This window comes from Equus asinus, unplaced genomic scaffold (assembly GCF_041296235.1).
Source record: "Equus asinus isolate D_3611 breed Donkey unplaced genomic scaffold, EquAss-T2T_v2 contig_803, whole genome shotgun sequence".
Taxonomy (NCBI): domain Eukaryota; kingdom Metazoa; phylum Chordata; class Mammalia; order Perissodactyla; family Equidae; genus Equus; species Equus asinus.
Genome location: NW_027225520.1, coordinates 1,440,098 through 1,460,578, shown reverse-complemented (window position 1 = coordinate 1,460,578; position 20,481 = coordinate 1,440,098). Strand labels below are relative to the sequence as shown.

General features: G+C 37.0%; 1 pseudogene; it reads right to left on the bottom strand.

The window, feature by feature from the left end:
* LOC106827334 (centromere-associated protein E-like) overlaps positions 1-20,481 on the bottom strand; it is a 79,574-nt pseudogene that overhangs the window by 7,148 nt on the left and 51,945 nt on the right.

Here is a 20,481-nt window from a genome sequence, read left to right as displayed (position 1 = left end):
GATGTGAAGTACATGTGAAGCTATTGGAAGCTAATGTGTAATTAGAAAACCTATGACTTCTATTTCTTAAAACAAATATTTTTCCCAATTAAAAAACAATATACTTAAACAAAATGAAACAGAAAGGTTGAAACGAATGAAATGGGTAGATAAAGGTAAATCAGGAAAATAAGACAAGAGATGAACAGTAATATAAATATCAAAGTAGAACTGAATTCAAGGCACAAAATATTATATAACATTATTGGGGATATTCTGTACTCAAGGTTGGTTCAATCTAGCCATACATCTACTTCGACTCAGAAAAAAAATCAGTCATATATACATACAAACATATACAAAAATCTTTTTTAATAAATAGGTTTAACTTTTTAGAGCAATTTTAGGTTTATAGACAAATTGAGCAGAGTACATAGAGTCCTGGTAATACCCGTGTCCTCCCCTAGTTTCTCCTATTATTAACATCTTAGTGTGGTATGATTGTTACAAATGATGAGCCAATATCGATACATTATTAACTGACGTTCACAGTTTACATTAGAGTCTATTGTTTGCATTGTATAGTCCATGGGTTTTGACAAATGTATGACACGTGTTCATCATCACTGTATCATGCAGAATAGTTTCACTGCCCTAAAAATCTCCTGTGCTCCACTTATCCATCCCTCCACCCTCCCCCAGAACCCTTAGTAATCATTGATCTTTTCCTGTTCGCCTAGTTTTGCCTCTTCCAGAATGTCATACAGTATGCAGTGTTTTTAGATGGGCTTTTTAAAATTAGCAATGTGCATTTAAGGTTCCTCCATGTCTTTTGTGGCTTGATGGCTCATTTCTTATTATTGCTGAATAAATCATTCATTTCTTTTATTGCTGTTACCACAGCCATACTATGGATTACTATTATATATTGAATACAAAAATAAACCCATCTAAATAGGGACCCAGAGAGCTCTTCATTCCTCTAGGCGTTACCCCCAGTGCCTATAAAAACATTTGCACACACACGTAGTTAGCAAAGACTAAAAAGATGCAAGCTTCCAAAGCTGAGATGCTCAGCTTAAGGAGGTTGCTGACTAGGTCAGATAAGCCCATTCTGGGAGGAGCCCAGTATTTGCTCAGTCATGGCACCAGTAAAATACCCTGGCTTTCTGGACCAGATGCTGATATCAGGGACTCCTTGAGCATATGACTGGCTGGAGTGGTGTCAGTTTTGTAAGAAACTGCCAAACTCTCTTCTAAAGTGGCTACTGTACCACTTGCATTCCCACCAGCAGTGAGCAAGAGCTCCTGGCCCCACTCCTTGCCAGCATTTAGTGTAGTCAGTGTTCCGGATTTTGGCCATTATATTTTGAGATACAGTGGATGTACAGTGGTATCTCATTGTTTTTTAATTTGCAATTTTCTAATGACATATGATGTGGAGCATCTTTTCATATGCTTATTTGCCATGTGTGTATCTTCTCTGGTGAAGTGTCTGTTCAGATCCATTGCCTATTTTTAAATCAGGCTGTTTGCTTTCTAATTATTGAGTTTTAAGAGTTCTTTGTATATTTTGGATAACAGTTCTTGAAAGATATGTGTTTTGCAAAGATTTTCTTCCAGTCTGTGGCTTGTCTTTCATAGGGCAAACATTTTTAATTTAAATGAAGTCCAGTTTATCAATTTTTTTCCTTCATAGATTATGCTTTTGGTGTTGTATGTAAAAAAAGTCAATGCCAAACCCAAGGTCACCTCGATTTTCTCCTACGTTATCTTCTAGGCATTTTCTAGTTTTGTGTTTTAGATTTAGGTTACAATCAATTGAGTTAATTTTTGTGAAAGGTGTCCAGTTGTTCAGCACCGCTAGTTGATAAGACTATCCTTTTCCATTGAATTGCCTTTGCTCTTTTGTCAAAGATGACCTGACTATATTTGTGTGTATATATTTCTGGGCTCTCTATTTTGTTCCATTGATCTACTTGTATACATTTTGATTTAAAAGTTCAAAGAACTCTAAAAATATTTATTCATTTATGACACCTAAAAGAAAATTTCAATATATTCTAAAAATGGAGAAATTGCAGTAATTTTTTTGCCACAATATAATGAAATAAATTAGTCATATATAACAGTTTTAAAACAATTCTTGAGTAAAAGAAATTGAAATTGGAAATACTCTCTTAGAAATGAAAGACAGTGAGAATTCCTTATTTCAAACACATGACGTGTGCCCAAGCTGCACTCAGAAGCGCTGACAGCCTTAAACATCCTCTAGCCGCCTGAGGAGTCTGAGCGCCTGTGTTCTCAGTGAACAGCACCTGCTCATCCTATTTTAGATGGAGTCTGCTGAGAAACTTTCTTTGCTCTACCAGAAAAAGAATTCCTTTGAGATTCTGATTTGAATTACATTAACTTTAGAAATTAATTTGGGAAAAACTGATGGTTGTACAGTATTTAGGTTACAACCTAGGAAATGGCATATTTCTTATTTTAAACCACATGCTCTCCTATATTTCCTTTTAGAGTTTTGTTGTTCTTTTCATATATGTTGTCTCATTTTTTGTTAAGGTTAGTCACTTGAGCATTTTATATTTTGTGCCAGTTATAAATAAGATCTTTTTTTCCCACTGTGCAGGATGTCCCTAAAGTACTAGCACAGTTTGAATTTTTAACAAATTTACTGCTACTTGATATAAATAATTTGTAAAGATACAACAGAGGAAATGTATCAAGATTTAAACAAAACTGTTAATGAGTCATTTGTTCAAATTACTTTCTTCTATATTCACTTAATAAACCCTACATTATATTGGACAGCTATATCCAGGTGAATTAAAATAGTGGTGAATAGGTTAAAAGTTAATATCTTTGCATTTTACTATGCCAAATCTCGAGTTAAATATACTGTTGCATTTTATAGAATATTTATATAAAATACAGAAACAGATTCTTAAAAATTCAAACTGTATAAAGATTTTATGGATACCCTATACTTTGTTTTCTTTCCTCATGGATGCTGTACAATGGCATACTCTATTATATTATCTAAATGGTTACTTTTAGTATGCAGGAAAGATATTCCTCTCTCCATAGACACCTGTACCAATCTATACTGAGTGTGGAGAAATTTGTCGCTTACTCCCTTTTTCTTGAAACACTAGCTTCACTTATATGAAGAAACTGGAACCACTCTGTTGCCCAGACCCCCTTTTCTTTTTCACTCACTGGCTGCTCCATCTCAGCATCATTTGGTTACTCCACATCTCCTCTCCATTATGCTTATGCCCTCGTCCAGTCTCATGATTTTTATACGCTGATGATTCCCCAAACTTAAACCTCTCGCCTATATCTTGCTCAGACTCAGATATTCAATTGCCTAAGTCATATCTCAACTTGGGTGTCCCCAGTGGGCATTTCCAATTCAGCATGTCCAAAACTGAACTTTCCTGGTTTCAAACTTCCTCTTCTGGCAGTCTTTCCCATTTCCGTATGTAGCAACTCTATCTTCTTGGCTGCTCAGGCCAAAAACTTTGGAATCATCTCTGACTCCAAGAAATACGAGAGGTACGTGTTTGGCTTTCTCTTTGATAAATTGAATCTAAATATTTTGCAAAAAAAAAGAAATATGAGAGGAAGAGACATGTGCCACTTCTGGGCCAGAGCCTTTATGAGTACAGATTTTAAGACAATTTTTAGCTTCTCCATCTTGTCCCTTTTCTGTGAGCCTGAGCACGGACAGCTTACAACTGGGCTTTAACCATGCAGATGAAAACAGCACCAAGGAAGTGCTGGAGAAACAAGATGGGAGAAACGGGGGCCTCTGAATGACCATGTGGAAAGGAGCCACTTGCCAAGCTGGAACCCACACTTTTACGTGTGAAATAAGCTTCTGTTTTGTTTGAGCCATTGCATTTTGTGGTTCCCTTTGTTGTAGGAGCTGGCACGTCACTAACAAACACGCCTTCCTGGATTCTATTTTCAAAGGGCAGCCTTTAAAAATTTAAGTCAGACTATATCATTTTGCCAAAATCCTCTGATGACTTCCCATCTCATCCAGAATAAAACCCAAAGTGCTTACAAATAGCTTTCAAGATGCTTTATGATTTGGCTCTCTGCTACTTCTCACCTATTTCCCCTTCTATCCTTGCCCACGCTGCTCAGGAGACGCTGGCTTTCTTGCTGTTTCCTTGAATACATCTCAACTACTTCTGTGTTGCGGCCTTCGCATTTGCTACTTCTTTTGCCTAGAAGGCCCTTCCCTACCAGACAGCTCACACCATCACTTCGTCATCTTAATTGTGCGGCTCTCCTCAACTCCCCTTACAAAATCACACTCCTACTCACACCCACTCTCACCCTGCACCTATATACCTCTGTCTGGCTTAATATTTTTCCATTGCACTTCTCACCGTTTAACAAACATATATACTTGTTTATTTTCTGACTTCATGAAGCAGAATGTAAGCCTCTTCAAGGAGGCTTTATTTTTTTTCCATTGCAGTACACATGGCATCTAGAACAATGACCAACACATAGTAGGTATTCAACAAATACTTGTTGAATGAATAAAAATGTGATCATTTAGTTATTTGAAGTATTAAAAAATTACTCTCAAAGATTTTAAAGCTTTACAGTTGATTTTCTTGGTTTTTAGCTATACTAACAATTTCTAAAAACAAAATTAAGATTATTTTCTCTTGCCTCTCTGTTTCATGTCTCATTGAAAGAACCAGAATTTTTAGAACAATGTTAAATAATGAAAAGAGTAGGCATTCTTGGCTTGTTTCTAATTTTTGAATGAAGAGAAGAGACACTGGAGCAGGAACAGTGAACAAAATGCCTATTAGGATCCGACCCAAGTAGCAGAAGAGTGAGAAGTAGCTGTGGCTCAGACGAGGAAGGAAGGCTGTGATGAAGGAGGGTGCGACTTGTGTAACGGCATTCAAGCTCAAAAACATTTCAACTCTGCTCTTTCTAGAGAAAACAGGTTAGATTAAGCCCATAGGCTACCAGGTGGGACTCAATAACAGGGGATTAAGTAGAAAAAAATATAATTTTAAAATGTACTTATCTAACAGAGTATTAAATATTTAGATAAGAAGCATATTTTTTTGAAAAATAAAAAGAAAGTCTCAACAAGAAAAAAACCAACAACTCAATTAAAAAGTGGGCAAAAGATCTGAACAGAGATTTCTGCAAAGAAGATATATGGGTGGCCAACAGGCTCATGAAAAGATGTTCAACATCATTAGCTATCAGGGAAATGCAAATCAAAACTACAAGGAGATATCACCTCACTCTGGTCAGAATGGCTATAATTAACAAGACAGGAAACAACAAGTGTTGGAGAGGATGTGGAAAGAAAGGAACCCTCAAACATTGCTGGTGGGAGTGCAAAGTGGTGAAGCCACTATGGAAAACAGTATGGAGACGCCTCAGAAAATTAAGAATAGATCTACCATATGATCCAGCTATCCCATTGCTGGGTATTTATCCAAAGAACTTGAAAACACAAAGGCATAAAAGATATATGCACCCCTATGTTCATCACATCATTATTCACAATAGCCAAGGCTTGTAAACAACCTAGGTGCCCATCAAGGGACGAATGGAAGATGTGGTATATATACACAATGGAATACTACTCAGCCATAAGAAATGATGAAATCTGGCCATTTGTGACAACATAGATGGACCTTGAGGGTATTATGCTAAGTGAAATAAGTCAGAGGGAGAAAGTCAAATACCATATGATCTCACTCATAAGTAGAAGATAAAAATGACAAACAAACACAGAGCAAGAGAGACTGGATTGGTGGTTACCAGAAGGGAAGGGAGGAGGGGGAAGGGCAAAAGGGGTGATTAGACACACGTGTGGTGATGGATAATTGGTCTTTGTGGGGTGAACATGATGTAATCTACACAGAATTCGAAATATATTATGATGTACACCTGAAAGTTATATAATGTTATAATCCAATGTTACTGCAATAATAAAAAATTTAAAAAAAACATATTTATGAAAAAATGTTGCAATATACTACTAGAGATATACAAACATACATCCTCTACATTTTTGGCATTCAGAAATTAAAGTGAAAATAAAAAATTTCCTTACTTTGAAAAGTAAAAAAATTAAAAAAAATTAAAAAAATAAGATATATTTTAAACTGTCAAGAATATTTATGTTTTTTAAAAATAATTTTTACAGGAAGATGAAAACAATCATTATTTGGCATGAAAATAAACGTATGCATTTATTTATATTTATTATGCATAATTTATAAAATTATGCCTTTATTTATAAAATGAGTTTTAAGTTACCTGAAGTACTTGGATCATTTCTTTTGTTTTTTCAAGGCATTTATTTGATTCATTAACTTGTGATTGAAGTTTTGCTATTATATCATTAGTCATCTCAAGCTCTTTCTGCATCTTTATAATCTTGTCTTCCTTTTGCATGGCAGTTTCTTTAGCTTCACGTAGTGAAGTTTCCAGCTCTTGAATCTTCTATTAAAAAAAACACACATATATAAGGTGTGCCTTGAAGACAGAATCACAGTTTATATGAAACAAAGATCATATATAGGTATTAATCTTTCAGATTGCATCAACATAGGATAGATGGAGACTCCAAATGTCACTCAATTTATACATGTATTATTTTTTTCATTTAGAAGCTGATCATTTAGGACTAAAAGAGGCCCAGATTTTATATAAGGTTAGTACTTATTTTATTTACTAGTTAGCATGGTGCTAAGCATATTAAATAGGCACTTACATTTTAAATTAACACTACTTACAGAAAGTATATTTGTTAATTGACACTTTAGAGGAATACATGTAACATATCTTTCCCTTTATTTTTATTACCTAGTTTTTATGCTGAAAAATACAAGTATGTGGAAAAATCCAAAGGCATATAATTAAGATTAAGTTCCCCCATCTCAGAACCCCCACTGACTCTAAAGCGATGACTACTAAACTCTTTCAAGTGTATCCTTCTAGAAATTTTCTATATGTATCTACGCATGTGAATATACAGTTTACAAAAACAGTAAGTCACACACACAATAGTGTGTAAGAAGAAAGTTCACACAGAATAGCGTGAAAGAAGAAAGAGCCAAAGCAGGACTGCATTCGAACATGAAGAAGACAGATATGACTACAGAAGAACTATACAACTTTAATGTAGACCATGAAGACACTGAAATTGTTAAAGGTTTTGTTTCCCTTGGTTCAGTCATCAGTTTAAATGGAGACCGCAGCCAAGAAATCAAGAGAAGACTGTGACTCAGAAGGGCAGCGATGGAAGAATCAGGAAAGATCATCAACAGTAAGGGAGTATCATTAGAGACCAAGGCCAAGATTATCGACACCCTCGCATTCCCAATTACTATGTGTGGGTGCGAAAGCTGGACAGTGAAGAAGGCTGACAGGAAAAAATGGACTCATTTGAGATATGGTGTTGGAGGAGAGCTCTACAGATACCCTGGACTGCCAGAAAAATGAACAAGTGGGTCCAAGAGCAAATTAAGCCTGACCTATCTCTGGAGGCAAAAATTGTAAAACTGAGACTATCCTACCTTGGGGACATGATGAAAAGTAAAAGGCAGCAGGAAAAGAGGAAGACGAAATACGAGATGGCGTAATTCCAGAAAGGAAGCCATAGGCGTGAGTCTACAGGAGCTGAGTAGGGCTCTTGAGGACAGGATATTGGACATCACTCATTCATAGAGTTGCCAGGAATCAGAGCTGACTCTACAGCACATAACAACAATAAATATATACTTCTGGTTTTTTGTGGGTTTTTATTGCTGAGGAAGATGAGCCCTGAGCTAACTTCCTCTTTTTTTGCTTGAGGAAGATTAGCCCTGAGCTAATATCTATGTCAATCTTCCTCCATTTTATATGTGGATTGCTGCCACATCATGGCTGCCAATGAGTGGTGTAGGTCCGTGCCTGGGATCTGAACCATGAACTGGGCCGCCGAAGTAGAGCATGCAAACTTAACCACTATGCCATGGGGCTGGCCTCCTGCTTTTTAAAAAATTAAAAATTTTATTTTCACTTGATAATATATTTTCCAGATCTTTTCATTATCAACACATAGATCTCTCGCATTTTTGTTTTCATGGGTAAATATATCCTATTTCATGGAGGTACTATAAACTAGTTAACCTGTCACCTACTAATGAACATTTAGGTTATTTCCAGTTTTTTATAAGTACAAAAATATCTTAATTTGTTCATAATATAAGACTGTTCACATATACACACATGCAGGTTTTCCTGGAAAACGTTTCTTTTTGGTCCACCTGGAATTTACTTTTGTTTAATGAATGAGGTAGGAGTCCAGACTTATTCTTCTAAGATGGCTAGTTGGTTGTTCTGATTCAAACATTAAGCAGACTATCTTTCCCCCCTGAGTTGACTGCTCCTACTGTCATGCACTGAATTCTCCTACTTGTTTGGGTGGACTGCCCAACTCTCTGCCTGCCCCACTGCTCTACCTCCACATCACTGACCTGCTCTGTGCTACTCTGATTTGGCCTAATTATCAAACTAATAACATACGATTTATTATCTGATGGGGTATTTCCTGGGGTCATTGAAAATGGGATTTCCTTGTGCTTGTTTATCTTATTGCTTTGGAAGATGGGTTTCATATTTCCACTATTTTTACCTCTACAGCTGACTGAGGTCTGTAGTGATCAGCAAATCAATAAACTCTATATTAGTGATCTTCTAGTTTCCACTAGTAATAATTATTAAACTGGCAGTTGATGTTTTATTATAAATATTTATTTTGGTAAAAATGCTAAGTTGTAATTCACTCGGGTTCCCCACTAAGACGTGTGTGCTAACAAAATAAAACAGCGTGTTTGCTGTACAGATTCCCAAGTAAGGGCAGTTAATACAGTTATTGGATTATTCAAATAATGTACTGATTCTTGGGCACAGGTTAATCTGTATAAGAAATTTATTATACTTTTAGCCTCTTCCATTTTTGTTTTGATCACATTAACCAATATTAAAGACACTGATGATAATTAGAGAAAAGCTAAATTGCTCTTTCTCTCTAAACTAGTTTGGTACTATAGACATAGATTATAATTTAATAGAAAGTCACATGATTTAGAAAACTTATAATGTATGGTAATAACACCTTAAGTGGTATACATACCTATTAATCAAATTAAGGCATGAGTTACTTCTATTTTATAATTCAAAGGTAAGATCTTATGTAACATGTAGCTTTATAATTAGTTGAGTGAGCGCCCCAATAGAACTATATTTAAAAAACAAGTCCATCATGCATGTTCCCTAATACCTTCAATACTGTGATTTTGCTCTGAAATGTTACATATGATACATCTTTAACTCTACAATGAAGCTGCAAATTGAAAAACATCTTATAAGAAATCTCATACCTCTGTGGTTAGTTGTGTAGCTCTTGATGTGACATGAAGATTCTTATCGCCTTGTGTAGTAGGATTAACAAGGGCACCAGATGTTCGAGAGATCTTCAAAGTTTGATAGTTTTTCAACAGTTTTTCATTTTTCTCTTTCACTGATTTCAGGTCATGTTCCCATTCTTTGGTGATGGTCACATTTCTTTCCTCAAACTCTGTTGATTCATTTATTATAGCCTATTGAGTAGTAAAGACAACACTATAGCTTCTAAAATGAATTACGTATTAAAAAAACCACTATGGAAAATACTAGAGTTCTAGGACAAGGCATATGTTGAAATTCATTATTCAGAACATTCTAGAATAGTACTTTAAAAGAATGTGAACATTCTTTGTGGCTTGCACCAGTTCCTGACATTTCAGAAGACGCTGGATATTGATTATGAGAATAAAAGAAGAATAAGGACTAGAGAGGATTCATATTGATTTGCAAGATGATAATCTCATTCTATTAGATCAGCACTGACATATGAAGAGGAATCTGAAGAACTGGTCAGGTTAAAATCATTATGTATGTTATGACATATATAATGTCATATATAAACATTAACTGACATCTAATAGCAGAGCATACCCAGTAAACTTAATAACAATCTATTTTCCTCTTTCATTTCAAACCTCAGTGTTTATAAGGAAAAAAATTTACTGACTTTTCATAATCTGAAAATCTTCTATTTCCGTGCAGGGAGTAACAGCCAATCCATACCCTCGTTACATCAAAGGCTGACTCACTCTGAAATTGCTTCTATCATCTTTTTACTTCCTATTCTTATGGGATGTACTTTTTGCTCTCATCATGAATGCCTTCTTGGCCTTACCTGTATCTTTCTTTGTGGCTTTATGGTAGTTCTGTGAGATGCGGATCCTAAATTAGTTGTGTTCTTGCTGGCACCCTGGACTCTCCTTGGTTCTGGACTACTGACCCCACACCACACCAAGTTATCAATTGCTATGCTCAGATGGTGGAAGAAGCCACATATCCATGCTGATCCACAGAGCAGAAATCTCTACTTTCTAACCACAAGTGAGCCCTCAATATTATGAGAAAAACACTGAATTATATGGAAATTATCTTATCCCAAACACTGGTTTTATGCTTTTCTTCATTGATTGTGGACCATTTTTTTTTATTTTAAAAGCTCATTTACTGTTTTGCTAGCTTGGGGTATTCGACAAATGGGATTCACTATCCACAGGAAAACCTTTTTTAAAAATGTTATCTACATTTCAATGTGATTTAAGTATAGTTTCCAGATGAAATTAAAGTGTCAGGAAAGAACTACCCAAACAAATGAAATATAAAACCAATCTTAGGAGCTATAATATTAATCTAGCTCCCTTTGCTCCAACTGCCTATATAACAAGCAACTTTCTGATTAATGACAATTTTACCAGGTGTATGAGGTAGAGATTACTTCAGAAAGCCGAATGAATTTTCTCATCAGTGGAAAGTAAAACAAATTAATAAAACTGATCTCAAGCAATCTTGGTTCATATGAATCTGTCCACAAGGGCTGGTCACCTTGGGAACAATGATACAAACCACATGTTTGAACCTCACAGTTGAAGGATCAGCACGTATGATAGCAACAGCACCGAGGTGAGAAGCACAAGGCCTCACTAATTAGTGGACTAGAGCTGTCTTTGGCTTGACCACAGGTGCTGCCCACAGCCCTGAAACAGGCTAGCATCTCACCTTGTTTGAGGATACTTGGGGGAAAAAGCTCAGGTCCTACGGAAGCGAGAAAGGACAGAGGAAAATGGCAAGATTTGAGGTTTCACCAGTGGAAATGGATTGTTATACTGCAACATTTTATTATCTTCTTTACAAGTTGATATATTTAATTACCTTAAGGAAGCAAAATGTGTTAGAGGAAGAACACATTTACAGTCACTCTTTTTCAAATAAAAAAATAAAGAAGCATATACAAATAAATGAAAGAAAATATACTTAAAATTAAGTTGCTCTAAGTCTTTTTAAGAATGAGGCAGAAAAATTAAAGCAAACAAAAAAAAAGAATGAGCACAAAAAAAGTACTACTTACAATTATCTTTTTATTATAAAAGATATTGACTTCACAAATCCTATCATTTTCTTTCTGGATGCCATTTTTAAGCTTTTCTATATCAAAATGAGTATTCAACCACTCTTCCAAAAACTGGGTCATTTCTTTCCTATTATTCAGTACTTGTTGAAATTCCATCTTTACGCTGTGGAAGTCACATTCCGAAAAATCTTTGAGAATTTCCTGTGTGAAAAATAAGCATTGAATCTCCTGAATCTTAGGAAAGTTTTTATCTAAATATCAGACAAATATCATAAAAAGGGGAAAATAACCTTACTGAACTTTCACTTCTAATATTTTGAAGTAAACATAATTCTAATTTATCCTCATTATATTAGAAATATAATTCTAATTTAAATAATAAAATTTTGGCAGTATAGGCTATGTAACAGAGGCACATCTACAAATTCTGCCTTTTGGCATTTTTAAAACCTGTTCGAAACTATGAATCTGTGACAGTGTCTGAAGTGCTTCTGGATGCAGCTTTTCTGTGCATACAGCAGGCCTTGCATGCATACTGGGAACTGCAGGGGCCTCACACTGCTGGGTGAGAGCAGGACACTCCATGTGGGGTTGCTACAATACAAATGTCTGTGACTCCCAGTCACAGATCTAGGAAGTTTTAGAAGGCATTTGGAAACTTATTCTGGGCTTCCAAAAAATCCTACTTGCTGATATTAAGTCTACTTTTCTATATCTGTGTAGTTCTGAAAGGAGGCTAGTCTATGACTTGGCACTCTTTACATCTGGCCAGCTGTCATCCTGCAACCTATTTTTTTTCTCCCCAAAGCCCCAGTAGTACATAGTTGTATATCCTAGTTCTAGGTCCTTCTGGTTCTTCTCTGTGGGACACTGCCACAGCATGGCCTGACGAGCAGTGCCAGGTCCACGCCTAGGATCTGAATCAGTGAACCCCAGGCTGCCAAAGCAGAGCACAGGAACCCACTTGCTACGCCACCAGGCTGGCCCCTCTGCAAGCTGTTTTTAATTTCATAAATGAAAATGACTCTAAGCACATGAAGAGGTACCTTTCTATTTGATAAAAAGACTTAAAATCTAATTAAATCCATTTTAAATAAATCATACCTCAATATGTAGATCCATTTTCTGGCTCAACTGGAGGTCCCCTAATTCTCTGGATGGTACATCATCATCTTGTTGAAGATGCTGCATTTTACTTAGCAGTTCATTTTGCTTTTCCACTTCATCAATAAAAACCATTTCAAGTTTACTGATGGATTCATGTTGTTCTTCCTTTATCTTTGTAACATAGCTTAACACATACTTGCAGGAAAACATGAAACAAATTGGGAAATGAAACTTTTATCACGTTTAGAGGAAGTTCTAAACTCTCAAGACTAAGAGGTGGGGCGGCTTGTCTTGTTTGTCTCTATCCTCTGAGGAGTGAGGAAGAAGGGAAGAACCTCTCTCTATTCCCAAGTTTCTACTCTCAGCGTCTTCGGAGAGTGACTTCCAGACCTCTAGTTTCTTATTTCTGACTTCCTTCTGGAGCTACCTCAGGGATGTCCTACAGTTACCTCAGATTCAATATGTTTACAATGTAACATGATGCCTTTCCCTATAAACCCACCTTTTTCTATTGCCTCCTTTTGGTTAATTATATCACGCAGTTTTCCCAGTGAGATTCATTTCAACATCCTCTCCTGCCTATGTCAGCTGGGTGGCCAACGTGAGTGTGCCCTGCCTCAGGACTTACCTGTCAAGTGTGGCTTAAAGGGGACAAGAATTTGAATGCCCTGGTTCTATGGACCTCATGAATAAGTTCTGGATATCTGATTGTTAGGCTTTTGAAGACTATTAGAGCCTGAGGGGCAATCTACCTAGGTAGGGAAGATACCGCTTCCTACTTCCTCAACTTCCACCATTCCTTAACAATTTACAATCTGGCCTCTTTCCTAACCACTCAACTAAAACTGCTCTGACAAAGGTCACCAGTAAGCTCTATTGTCAACAATTGAGGGGATCTCTTCATTCATGTTCTGGCTGTCTGAAGCATCTGACACTCTTGACCACTTCATCTTTGACACACTCTCCACCACTGACTTGACCAATGGCACTTTTGCTCAGTTCTCTCTTATCTCTCTGACTTTTCCAACCTCAAACTCATGTGTTGCTCTCTTTTCTGCTACTGCCTCTTGAGAACTGATCTTTTCCAGAGTTCTCTTTTATCTTCACTCTATTATGCTTCTGGGTGGCCTCATTCACACCTGTTGTACTATCTATCACCAAATGCTGATGGATCCCACATCTTTATCTGTGGTCCTGATTTTTCTCCTGACAAACCTCAGATTCACAACTAAAAGCCTACTTGGTTTCTCTTCCTGGATGTTCCATTATAGGTATTTCTATCTCAAAACATCTCAAATTAAACACCAGATCTCTCCTCCTGCCTCACCTGCCTTCTCCCTTTCGTTTTTTCTTTCTATCAGTTAATGGCACCACTATCCACAAACCCGGCTAAGCCCAAATCCTGTGGCTCAGTCTGAACTTCCCTCCCCTCCCTCCACTGTCAAGCACATGGACCTACTATTGTAAACTGCCAAATATTTCTTTAACTTCTTTCATCCTTTCCATCCCTATGAATCCTTCCCCCATAGTACTGTCACCCATCACATCTCATCAGGACAATTGTAACTGCCTCTTGTCTCTTCTTTCTGCCACCAGGCTTATCATCCCCTGCAGACTCATTTCTTCTTTGTCTGTAGTGAAGTCTCTACAATGGCAACCTGATCACATTACTGCCACCACTTAAAATAACTGTCCAGTGACCCCTCCTCATCTCTAAAATGAACTCTAAGCTTTACTGCTTGAGCCCAGCTTCCAGTCCAGTCTTGTCTTCAACTTGTTCTCCAGGACATTGTCCACTACTGCACTTCTCACCTGTTCAAATGTCTGCCTCACCCACTGGACTAGGAGAGATTTAGCGGTTGCTCATCTCTGTCTCCCCAGCACCCTGACACATTGTTAAGGCCAAAGGCAGAGCTCAGGTTTTGTTGAATGAGCAGGTCCTAGATGCACTGAGGATCCTGCACATGCTATTCTCAGACCCATGCCATCTTTAATTCAGTAGCAAATGTACTAATTAGCAAATACACCAACTCCCAAAGCAGGACTTAAATATACTGGTTTGTAACTGAAATTAATGGCAATATTTACAAAGATATTACTAAAACAGGTGGTACCTTGAGTTTCTTCATGACTCTGTGGAACTCCATGGAACATCTCTGGTTGACAGTGAGAAGTTTCTGAATCTGTCTGGTTTGTGGATGTGGAAGTGAGAGGTTTGCTTTTACTCTAATTGAAAGCTCTCTTTGGGTTTCAATTTCCCTCTCCAAGTCAAGGCAGAGTCCATTTAAGCACTCATAATGACTATCCATCTCTGTGTATCTCTTCAGAAGCTCCTAAAGGCAGTGAGAATTCATTCAATTTAATAATTCATTCTACTTTAACAATAAGTAGTCCTAGCTCTGGAATTGTAACAAAATTTATGCTTTAACACTTTCTATAGGGCAGAAATAAATTGAGACTTTTGTGTATAAAAAACAAAAAGAAAATGTTATTGTCGATTTTGGATTATAGAAATAATTATAATCATTGTGGAAATTTAAGAAGTTTAAACTGTAGGGGAGGAAGATATTTCCTCTACACGCTCTAGGTCCTTCTGGCTGGACAGCGAATTAAATTCACATGAGACAGAATAACAGGAGAAAATTAAACAAAGCTTTATAACATGTATACATGGGAGAGACCCAGGAAAACTGAGCAACTCACCAAAATGGCGGAAGCTCTCACCTTAAATATCATCTTCAGCTAAAGACAAAGGAGGATGTTGTGGGTAGGGGGAGTCAGTATGGGAGGTTACCAGACAAGTACAGTAAACAAGAGTAAGGTTATTATGCAGATTTAAGTCCTTGCCTTCCGCATTGATAAGAGTTTCTAGAGGTAAGGTCATCCCCCTTCTTCCTGGTACAGAGAGGGAGACATCTTTACAGATGGAGATTTCCCTTACAAATGGAAATGTCTCTTACAAAGGGTAACTTCTACTTTTCAGAGTTTCTCTCATGTCTGCAGTTTTTGAAAGTAACCAGCCCAAAATAATCTTCATGCCAAAGAGATATATCTTGGGGTGGCCAATTCTAATCCTCTATAAAACAGCTATAACAAAGAAAACCAGAAACAACCATTGTTATCATTTTGATACATTTTCTTTTAGTCTTCTAAACATCCATGATTTGAATGAACATTTACAAAGTTGGAAGAGAAATTTGCATGAATTCAATCTAGTATGTATTGTAGCTCAAGGCTGAATGCTAGCTTCTGTTGACAATAGGTGGTGTGAGTGAGCAGATAAAACTGATGAGGATCAAGGATGCCTCAGGGAGAAAAGCCCAAGGCTTCCTGGCCTACATACCAATCTATATCATCCTCACAGAAGCATGGGACATCCTGACCTCATTCAATCTGATTCTTACCCAAAGTTATAAGACCACCTGATAACCAGACTCCACCTGCACTGATACTTTTTTTACCTAATTTTTCCTTTGTCTTGTAAAGAAGCAACTCACATACTTATGCCTTATAAATTTAGCCCTACCCTCAACCCATGTTTGCAGCTCTTCACTGCCCATAGGTCCTGTCCCCATGCTACTCCATGCTACTTCCTGAATAAAAGAGCACTACTGCCAGACCTTGAGAGTCCAAGAAATGTTTCTTTCGACTCCTCAGCTCACTGAGCCAGCATCAAAACGAGTGACAACAAATCACATGACCTACGTTCTATTATCTGCCTAGAATCTGAGATTTCTCACCTTTTATCAGAGTTAGAGTTCAGGTTCTAGCCCTGTCACTTCCTGACTGGGGAAATCCTTGAGCCATTCTCCCAACTACAAAATGAAGACTACAATAATTTCCACAAAGTTTTCTAGGGAATTAAGTAAAATGTTAGATAATATCTAAATATAACCTATAAAATACATACAGACACTATAAATTAAAGGAAATAAAATTACATTTGTAGAAATGCTTCTATACCCAAGTTTTAAACTTAGACTTGGTTTCAAATCCTAATTTTACCAATTTACCAGCTGTGTGACCTTGGGCAATGACTAAACTTCCTCCTGGGCCTCAATTTCTTTGTTTATAAATGGAACAATAAACTCTGTCTCATGAGGTAAAGCACCCAGTCTAGTGCCTTGTGTATGGCAGACACCCATTAGGCCTAGGCCCAGCAGCTCAACTTTCTAGAGACCAGACAGGTGACAAGCTGGTCAGGGCACAGGTGGAAGAACACTTTACATTCAATCGGGTATTAACATATTTAGTTCAGGGTGCTAAACAATAGAGTAAGGGGCTTCTGACAATAATGAGCTCTCCTTTTAATAATTTAAGGAAAACCTAGATAGATGTTCATTAATCTGGGATGTTGGAGAGGGGATTCTTGCCTTTGGTCTTAGGAGGAATCACCTTATGGTTGGAGCAGCACTGTCTAGTCATTCATTTGTACTTTTAATAAATACATATTGAAGGCTGACTTCTGTCAGGACTGTGCTAAGTGATGCAGCCATAAACAACACACAGAAGTCTTTAGGGATCTTGTGTTCTAATAGGGGTGACAGTAAATCCTGTTGGCTTTACCCTCACTACATGTTCAGAATCCACACACTTCTCACTGCTTCCACTACTACCTCTCTGGGCCAAGCCATCACCATCTTCGCATGATTACTGAAATTAGTCTTTCAAATAGTCTTCCTGCTATCACTTAATTTTCAACACAACAATCAGAGCTATCCCTTTAAAATGTAAGTCAGACCATGTCTCTCTTGTGGTCAAAACTCTCCAGTGGATCCACATCTCGTTCAGAGTAAAACCCAAAGTCTTTTAAAAGCCCCACAGCCTGCTTCCTCCTGTTAACTCTGACCTCGTTTCTCATTAGCTTTCCCCCTTGTTGATGTTGCTGGAGCCCACTAGGCAGCTTCTGCTTCAGGAGCTCTGTCCTTGCTGTTCTCCCTGCCTGTTCTGCTCTCCACCAGATACCTGTATGTCTCAACCATTGACTCCTTTCAGGTATCTGCTGAAATACCACCTTTCCAGTGAAGCCTCAAAGTCATAAACCCTACTGTTTTTTTTCAAAGATTGGCACCTGAGCTAACATCTGTTGCCAATCTTTTTTCTTCTTCTCCCCAAAGCCTCCCCAGTACATAATTGTATATTCTAGTTGTGAGTGCCTCTGGTTTTGCAATGTGGGATGCTGCCTCAGCGTGGCCTGACAAGCGGTGCCATGTCTGTGCCCAGGATCTGAACTGGGGAAACCCTGGGCTGCCGAAGCGGGAGCACAAACTTAACCACTTGGCCCCAGGGCCGGCCCCAAACCCCACTGTTTTGTTTGTGTATGTATGCATGTATGCACACACATATCTGTACTAGATTATGAAGTTTAGAAGAATACTGAGCATTATCTATTCATTCCATAGAGGTGCCTGTGACTCCACAGGCCTTTGGAAGGGCCCCAATATTTATTTGTAATTTGAACAGGGGCACTTACTTTTATCCTAAAGCACTTTTCTCTCAGGCTTTCTGTAAGGTGCTGTTTTCCATCACATAGCAACATTTTTTCATATTTTAATACCTCTTTGATGTTCTGTTGGTCCTGCTTGGATGGAAAGAAATAAACAAGGCTTCAGCTATAACTCCATTCATATATAATGTCTAATCATTTACTTTTTCAATTACACATTGTACATTATTTCAATAATGGAATGAAATATTATACTTGTAACACAAAAAAATGTAAAAAATGGTCAGAAAATGAATAATAGTATCATGAAGTCTTTTAGTGAGTAACCTCAACTCATTGGGGAAAAAAGTGGGAGAACCACATATTTTTTGGAGACAGAATCTGTTCCTGTAACCTTCATAGCTGCAAATTAGGTTTTAGATTTATCTCTGGTTCCTACTCTTCCAGATCTCTGCATTAGAATAATTATTGCCAACTAAACATGCTAGCACGACTGTCTGTACTGTCCATGGTGCTCCAAGCTCCATTCATATATTCTTCCCAGCACCTTGGACCAGAAAATTCATACCCTGCCTACATTTTGTATTTCTGACTACAAGTACAAAACAAAACATTTTCTCCCATTTGTTTATCTTATTTACTGCAGTACCCAGAAGACTAATTGTTCAATGATTATTGGTTGAATGAATTAAATCTCTTTATAAATTTAGTTAGGGTCCACATAAATATGATTCCCAAGTGTCTGATGTTTCTATTGAGATTGCAAATGATACTGTTTTCCACTTTATTCTTTCTTCACTATTGAAATATGAGAATGAAAAAGATTTTTATAGATTTCATAAACTTTCTTATTGATCTGAAGTTTACATTACTTTTTAGAGGATTCAGTTCAATTTCTTTTTTTGTATTCATCTTGCCTTCTTCCCTTCTAATGTCACTAACAAGAGCCCACGTCTAACCCTATCAGGTAGAGATAGAGAGATGGGCTATTTAATCTTTTGTAAATCGAATCCTTCAACTATTTCTCCATTGAGAATAATGCTATTTCTTGGTTTAAAAACTCTTTTAAAATTTCATTAAAGAAAATAGTCTGCTTATTTAACAAATTTTTTCTTAAAAATAAAGAATTAAAATGGTATTTTCTGAAATAGATTTTAGCTTCTTTTAAAACTGTACTTGCCTGTTTGTGTGAAAAGTTATAGTAATAGTTTTCCCATTATCCTCCGTTTGTAGAAATTTCCCGGAAAAAAAAAGTAAAAACATTGCTACCCTTTTCAAAAAAGCTTGTTTCTTATAAATAGTTACTAGATAGGGGTAGATTCTGAACTCGCTCTAGCTATCATTTCTCTTAAGGTTTCTCTGAATTGGTCTCTTTCCATTTTTGAGAGACTTTTATGCTCCTTAGCTCATCTCTCTCCTCAGCTACAATTCTTATTTCTTCAAGGCTTTCATAAAGTTTCTTAGTCAAGTGTAAGTTATCCATTTCCACATTTTGCATAGATAAATTTTGGGCCTCAAACTGCTTCTTCAATCCTTCCGTTTCATTCATTTTTTAATGAGTTTTACTGACATCTTCTTTCACTTTAAGAAGTTGAAGCTCTTTTTTCTGAAGTTCTCGGATCTTGAGATAATTATAAAACAAGTTAGAATGCAAACAGAACTCCTTCAAGGACGGAAAATAGTCTATTTGTTACATACAAGCACATATCTATGTCTATATATCTATTTCTATCTCCTTGCTGAGTCTACAAATAATTTTGGACACAACTACTCCCAAAAGAATAAAACAACAATACCTTTTCCTGTAATTCATCTTTTGCCTTATTTAAATCCTTTTGAATATTTGAAATCTGGGTTGTCTTTTCTGAAACTCTCTCTCTGAATTTATCAATAGTTTCCTGGTGTTCTTTCAAATGCATACGAGCAATTTTCAGTTCTTGTTGTGTTTCCAGATCCTTTATTATTAGAAGAAATTGAGAAATATGATAATATAAAGGCACATTATCTTTTCTTAATGATGAACTAGTTAAAGTAAAAAAATGCATTCTCACAGTTAAAAACCACCAACACACCACCCCCAAATCAGAACAGTATGGAAGGATAGAGAGTACAGACCCTGTCCCTCACCTCGCCCATCCTAGTCCTGCTCCTTGTTGAACTGGCTGCTTGCTCTTCTCCTTTCAGACCCCTTGGACACCCTTCTAGATCAACGTCACAGAAAAAGTGTCCCATTCTTATGCTTAGTGTTCCCTTATACAGACAAACCCCACTTAGCCAGTGCCTTATGGCGGACACTTGGATTGCTTTTAGCTTTTGTTTACCACAAACAATGCTGCAGTGAATGCTGTTGTATTTCTGCCCAAATGTGTGAATATATTGGTTGGATAAATTCCTAGGAATGGAATTGCTGTAACAAACGTATATG